This window comes from Mus pahari, chromosome 4 (genome assembly GCF_900095145.1).
Source record: "Mus pahari chromosome 4, PAHARI_EIJ_v1.1, whole genome shotgun sequence".
In the NCBI taxonomy this organism is placed as follows: Eukaryota; Metazoa; Chordata; class Mammalia; order Rodentia; family Muridae; genus Mus; species Mus pahari.
This window is the reverse complement of record NC_034593.1, coordinates 101425747-101432986: the sequence shown is the minus strand read 5'-3', so window position 1 is coordinate 101432986 and position 7240 is coordinate 101425747. Positions and strand designations below refer to the sequence as shown.

Sequence of the window (7240 nt, the reverse complement as noted above, 5' to 3'; positions counted from 1 at the left end):
GAAATGTTAAGCTTCTATATTCTACTATTTACACATGTACAGAACACAAATCTTTTACACAGTGTCAAAAGGCCACAATTTATTAAAATTGGATAATAAGCAACAAATGGTGATAAATAAATATATAAAAATTCCTTGAATTCCTTGGTGATTATATATGGGATGGATCCCTAGGTGGGGCAGTCTCTGGATGGCCATTTTTTCAGTCTCTGATTCATACTTTGTCTCTGTAACTCTTTCCAGGAGTGTTTTGCACCCCCTTCTAAGAAGGATTGAAGTATCCACACTCAAGGAAGAACGAAGGCTCCTGTCTGCAAGCACAACATGGCATCAATAATACTGTCAGTGTTTGGTGCCTACCCATTGGATGGATTCCAAGCTGGGGTGGTCACTGGACAGCTTTTCCTTCAGTCTCTGCTCCTTTTTCCCTGTACTTCTTTTAGACAGGAACAATTCTGGGTCAGAAATTATGATGGTAAGTTGGTGACCCCATCCCTCCACTGAGGGCCATGCCTATCTATTGGAGGTGGTCTCTTAAGGTTCCATATCTCTACTGTGGGTCATTTCCTTTATTGTCATCTCCATTCAGTCATGGGAGCTTCTCACATGCCAGGTCTCTGGGTCATTCTAGAAGTTTTCCCCACTCCTCCACCCCCCTCAGCTCCATATTTCCATTTTTTTCTTGTGGCCATCTGGGCTTCTCTGCTGTCTCCCCACATAACTGAACAAGCCAGGTGTGATGATAAAATATATTGGGAGCTAGTTAATTAAAAGTAATGGTGTTTAGAAATAAAAGTAATGAAAACAATAGTAGATTTTAGTCGTGTGTTTGATTTTTAGTATTACTTGGTGTTTCAATATACTGACCACCTTAATGAATCAGTTCTCTCTTTAACATAAAGTAAAGAAAGTGAGATTAAAAAGTGAATGATCAAGCATATAGGCTGTGTCCCACAGAAAAAGTAGAATGTAATTACTGTAGTGTGTATTTATACTCCAGCAGAAAATTTCAATGGTCAAGAACAACTAGAAATAGATGCTGTAAACTGAACTGATTCTCAGCATTCCAGGCTAAACTGATGAGAACAAAATTATCCATAGGTGATGTTCCCAAATTCTCAGCTTGAATATAATCTTTTCAAAGGTCTCCCAAGAAAGGGGGAAATTGTGAACAAAGGAATCTTAATTCAGCCTGTCTGCTGACTTCTGCACTAGAATGTTGCATGCATGGCATTTGAATGCTCATCAACACTCTGTTGAGAGGAAAAACTGCAAGCTATGAATCCTTTCCTGACAGGGTAAAAGAAAAATGCCAGAATACAGCAAGAGCCAGATAGTTTATCAACCATGAATCACATCTGAGCAAAATTCATGGAAAAATGCCCTCATTGTAGGGCAATGGGCCAGAACACCAGGGAAATAAGGAGAATGGAAACATTGGTTAGCAATGTATCAAACACTGGATGCTTTTTTGGTAAACTCCCTGGTAATCATTTATAGCTCCAATGTTGTAATGCGAAGCTGAGTAAGCATCCCAAGAAACAATTTACAAACTGGTTACATAAAACAAGGTGTGATATGATAGCCAGACAAGAGTATTGTTCAGGGACCATTGATCAGGAAAGAAAACCACAGGGCCCAGAAGAGGGATGTCTAGAGTTGTCACAAACTGTGAAGCTGGATGTGTGAAACAGTTCAACCAGGTTAGATTAAAGCAGAGACTATGAAAATTAATAAAATCCAAAGGGCTGGGTCACCAGGAGGACAGCTTGGCAGCACAAGTTCTGTGCATGTTCTGGCTTCTCGCAATCACAATCCAATTTACCCCTTCAATGAACTGCTGTTAACTCCACAGCTTTACCTCCTTATATCATAAGGATAGAAATTGGCTAATAGGCTTAAAATTAAGAATTCCTCCAATAGAGCCTTTCAGATACTTGCCTCCCAGTGGGAGTTCCTCAGGCAACTAATGCTATTGATGTCTACCTGTTCCGATTTTCTCCCCTCACCCTTTAAAAAAGAAGCATTAACAAACACAAAGTCTCTGCCAACATCAGAGTATATAATGTCTTTTTGAATTCTGAGTACACCTTAAACAGTGGTAACAATTCTGTTTATAAAATTCTGTGTGTGCAACTTGTTACCTATATTTCTTAACTTTTTCCAACATATGCCTCCACAGGTCCTGGCAAGTACCAAAATTGAAAAAGATATATTTCTTTAGTATCTCACACATCTTATGATCTGTCTCTATTGGAACTATGCATCAATTTATGTAACAAACTATGCATATCTTAGGCTTTAGTTTATTTCTATAAGAATTAATATTGTTTCACGGTCATAGAGGTTACCAATTTGTTCTGACCTATTCAAGAGAAATCTGTGAAAACTCGCATACTGCTTTGTGATGCTTTAATTATCTAATTCACCATTTTTCAATTAAGTATTTTATAATCACAAAACAACTTGCATTTGTTCTTTTATAGATACACCATTGCACAATAAATGATACTCACAAATTGCTAAATAAATGAATTTGGATAATAATATAGTTGAGTTAATATAACAATTTTATTGCTGATTTTTTTTTTTTTTTTTTTTTTTAGCAACTAACAGTAAACCTGCAGAATGGACATTAAGTTTTATTCCCTTTTTCTATTTGTTTGACTTTAAAGTTGATAATTATTCCTTCCACAGAAGGCTTCATTTCACATATTTTTCTTGAAATGGTAATGCTGGGTAAATCTAATTATGCTTGTCATTTGTTAATTACATAGTTTTAATAATTTCTTACATTATAACAAATAGACAAATCAATAGTCATAAAAATACTTAGTATAATTTAAATTTAAAGTTATCCAGGGATTACAGATTTATAGTTCTGACATTTAAAGCTAAATTTCCATTCAGGCACTATAATTATTTATACATTTTTGTATGAAAAGTTAATTTGCTTTTTTAAATGAAGCAGAACAGCTAAGTTTCTTACTAAACTATTTGCATTCCTACTGTTGAAATCTATTTTGAAATTGTAGACTATTACACTTTTTAGCAATTAGCCATTTGTAAAGTTTTAAAATCATGGTTGCTGTAGAGGAAACTAATTTTGAGTAAAGTATTATTAGCTGATACTTTAACCAAATATCCAACATTTAAATAATTATGTTAAATAAAACCACTGGAATTTTGAATATACTACTTTAAATGCTCAACTGAGCCAAAGAATGGTATCTAATGAGACTATCTAATAAGGTATTAGGTATCTCACTAAAGGATAAAGAAAGTAAACTTCTACCATCAATACATTTATTTTATACATACTAATAGACATGGAATTCAGGTTTTATTTATGATTTACAAGTTACATATACTAGCTAGGCGGTGGTGGCTCACGCCTTTAATCCCAGCACTTGGCAGGTAGATTTCTGAGTTTGAGGCCAGCCTGGTCTACAAAAGTGAGTTCCAGGACAGCCAGAGTTATACAGAGAAACTCTGTCTCGAAAAAACAAAACAAACAGTCAAACAAACAAAACAAACAAGCAAAAAACAAGTTACATATACCTGCTATGTCCCTGACTCCATAGGAATATGGAAGTACTATTATACGTGATCCTAAGCCTTCATATATCTATCTCTAAACTACTTGAGTTTCAGGCAAATGTTCATGTTGGAAATATTAGAGAAAACAAATAAATGATCAAAGATTAGGGGCTTTGAGAAAAAAGTCAGTCATGTGCAGAGGATGTAAAAATAAATTGACTCCTATGTGTTAGCTTTCACTAGTATAAACACTGATAAAAACAGAACAACAATGTAGGGATTTCTTCTTTCTCTTTCTTCTTCAATAAAATGGCTGACACTGGGTTGCTTTTGAAGAACTCGATAAGGAGAGAGCAGAAACTGTTTCAGCCCGAGTGACAGCATTAACTATGTCTACTCTTATACCCTTACACTCCTGCAAGGTAAATCCCAAAGTTAAGGAAGAGTTTTTGATGGTTGAATTTTAATTGCCAACTTGACATATTCTCGAATAATCTTGTAAATTTTTCTTAATGAAGAATTATCTAGAAGAGGTTGGCTTAGTCATAGTCATGTCTTTTGTATTCCTCTCTTCTCAGATGCATGTGCTGTTGAAGACCTGTTATAAAAAGCACTAACATTTGATGAACGGTCATAATGCATAGGATTGCAACATCTTTCTAGCCAAAACACTATATATATATATATAGTGGGTATGTGTACACACATAAATTATACATAATTTAAACGGTAAAGGCAAAACAATTACTTAAAAGTTTTCATTCATTTTTTTGTGAAAATATCTAGTTAATGAAAATATAAAATGTACCTTAAACTTGCATTCTAAAGAAATAGATCTAATCAGTATTTACAAAGAAAAATTTAAATCTCTTGTTTCTCTTCCTTACAATGAAACATAAAAGTCTCTGGATTGCATTACAGAAATTCTACTTTTAAATACTTATTTTTTAGTTATTAAAAAGAACTAGAAAAACTGTTAAAAGGGAACATAATCAGCATAACAGAAGCTAAATAAAATGAAATAATATAAAATATTTAATTAAAAAAATAAAAAGTGAACTCAGATTAATAAAAAAGTTTATTTTTGAGAGGTTGGAAAAGTGGCTTAGTATGTAAGTGCCCTTGTTCAGAAAACTGACATGACTCTGCCCTGGAAACTGCCTGGAGAAAAGAGAGAAGCAATTCTGGGGAGTCTTGTGACTGCATTCATACACAATGGCATAAATGCATGTGTATATAGATACAAAATTAATTAATAAATCAATAAAATAAAAATATAGATTCAGTTTCATTAATAGTTTGTGCCTGGAGGCGGTACTGGGAGCAGGTGCTTGCCTTTCTGTGGCCTTGGTTTGAGCTGATCCTGGAGATGAATGTCCAGAGTGTCTGCAGCACTGACCCCCAGCGCCTTGGGGGACTGGACACTCGGCCCCACTATATCACAGGCCGCTATGCTGAGTTCTCCTCTGCACTTGTCAGCATCAACCAGAGGATCCCCAATGAACGCACACTGCAGCTGCTGGGACAGCTCCAGGTGGAGGTGGAAGTGGAGAATTTTGTCCTCCGAGTGGATGCAGAGTTCTCAAGGAAGGAGCAGCTTATGTTTCTGATCAACAACTATGACATGATGCTAGGGGTGCTGATGGAGCGGGCTGCTGATGACAGCAGAGGTGGCGAGTTTCCAGCAGCTGCTTAATGCTCTGTCACAGGAGTTCATTGAGGAGTTGCTGTCTCCCCCCCTTCGGGAGTCTGGTGGCATTTGTGAAGGTGGCTGAAGCCTTCAGTGAGTGTGGGCAGGCTGAGCGGCTCCGAGGAGAGGAAGCCCGAGTCACTCAGCTAATCCGTGACTTTGGTAGATCCTGTAAGGCATCAGTGGAGTCCCTGAGTCAGGATGTAATTCGGAGTTTTACCAAATTCTGAAATGGAACCAGCATCATCCAGGGGGAGCTGACACAGCTGATCCAGCTCTACCATCGCTTCCATCAGGTGCTGTCCCAGTCCCAGCACCAGCTCCATGCACTCCCAGCCAGGACTGAGCTCATCAACATTCATCACCTCATGGTAGAGCTGAAGAAACACAAGCCCAACTTCTGATTCAGACCCCCTGGGGCCCTAAGCTCCTGTGGATTCTGTAGGCCACTCTCACCTGGGACCCCTTCCCATCCCTTTTGTCTCTGCGGCTTCCACACACCCCACTCAGCCTCTATTGCCAGGAATCTGCCTCAACAGAGTAGGCCCAAGGCCACTCCCTGGGCTTCTGAGTGAGGTGACCTTCATTTCCAGTTCTGTCAGCTCCTCTGCTGTTCACTCACAACCTGTGAGCTTTTACCACCTCAGATTCTGACTGACCCTCAGCTCTTAGGGCACAGCTGCACAGGCCACCCAGTAGCTGATCTGGGGGCTCTGCTGGAACAGTGAGATCACTATGTGGTGGGGCTCACTCAGTGGCAATAATAAGTACTTACTGTGCTGGGACTGTGTCCTCTCCTTTGTCCCTGGGCCTTTGAAAAAAAATAGTTTATGACTATTACATTCAGTGTGTGTTATGTGTTTGTGTATATAAACATGTAAATGAGAGAGAGAGAGAGAGAGAGAGAGAGAGAGAGAGAGAGAGAGAGAGAGAGAGAGAGAGAGTGTTTGTAGTTTCAGGTCAAGTGTCTGCCTTAACCATTATAAATATTACTTTTTTAAAAAAGTAAAATATTTATTTATATTTATTTTATATTCATGAATCTTTGACCTATATGTGTGTGAGTGCATTGTATGCATGCCTGGTGTCCATGAAGGTCAGAAATGGATTTCAGATAACCTGGAACTGGACATACTTATGGTTTTGAGTTTCTATGTCAATACTGGAAACTAAACCTTAGTCTTCTTCAAGGACAGCAACTAAATTTTACTCCTAATTTACATTTCTAGCCCCCTATTAATTTTGATATGCATATAATTGTAATACAAGATCTCACTAATTAACTGGGACAACCCTCACTATATAGACCATACCAGCCTTCATCTTAGATATACTAGCCTCTGGCTCCTCAGTGCTAAGATTTAAGATATTTCTTTGAACATCAGCAGGTGGCTGGCCAGTGAACTCCGGGGATCTATCTTTTCTGTTTTCTGGGCTGGGATACATGTGGATTTTTCCTAACTCACTTCATCATGAATGAATATCAGGCATAATCCAGAAATGAACCTTCCCTCAAATCCCTTTGACATTCTCTTAGATCATCGGTTGCTTTGGATTCAGTGAATAGTTCATGGCCTACTTCCTACTGATGCTATTATTATTATTATTATTATTATTATTATTATTATTATTATTATTATTATTAATCAATATAAAGTGAGCAGTCATGCAACCAAATCACACAACATTAAAAGGTGGTGACGCTATGATCGTTGTCTCCTATATGGTACTGCCATCATTGTGATAAGTAAGTTTGGATTCCTTTTTGTCCTCTGTTTGTCTTTCTTTTTCCCTTTTCTATAGGATGATGCAGCAACAAATCATTAATCAAGATCTGAGAATCCAGATAATGTCCTTCTAAGACATAACACCTGTGATTGAATGAAATTTATTCTGTGAAGGATCCAGATTTAGACAAGAATTCTATTAGTCCTTTAAAAACTAAAATACATATAACATACATCCTGTTCCTTTGCTCAGCTATTTTTATTTAGTTATATTTTCATCCTC

At 37.3% G+C, this 7240-nt stretch overlaps 1 pseudogene across 1 annotated transcript; it reads left to right on the top strand.

Annotated features, from left to right (window-relative positions):
* Window positions 1–324: 324 nt before the first annotated feature.
* On the top strand, window positions 325–5639 carry LOC110320863 (annotated as a pseudogene). The gene is made up of 2 exons (XR_002380482.2): window positions 325–475; window positions 4839–5639. The product of XR_002380482.2 is annotated as a vacuolar protein sorting-associated protein 52 homolog pseudogene (transcript).
* Window positions 5640–7240: the final 1601 nt, after the last annotated feature.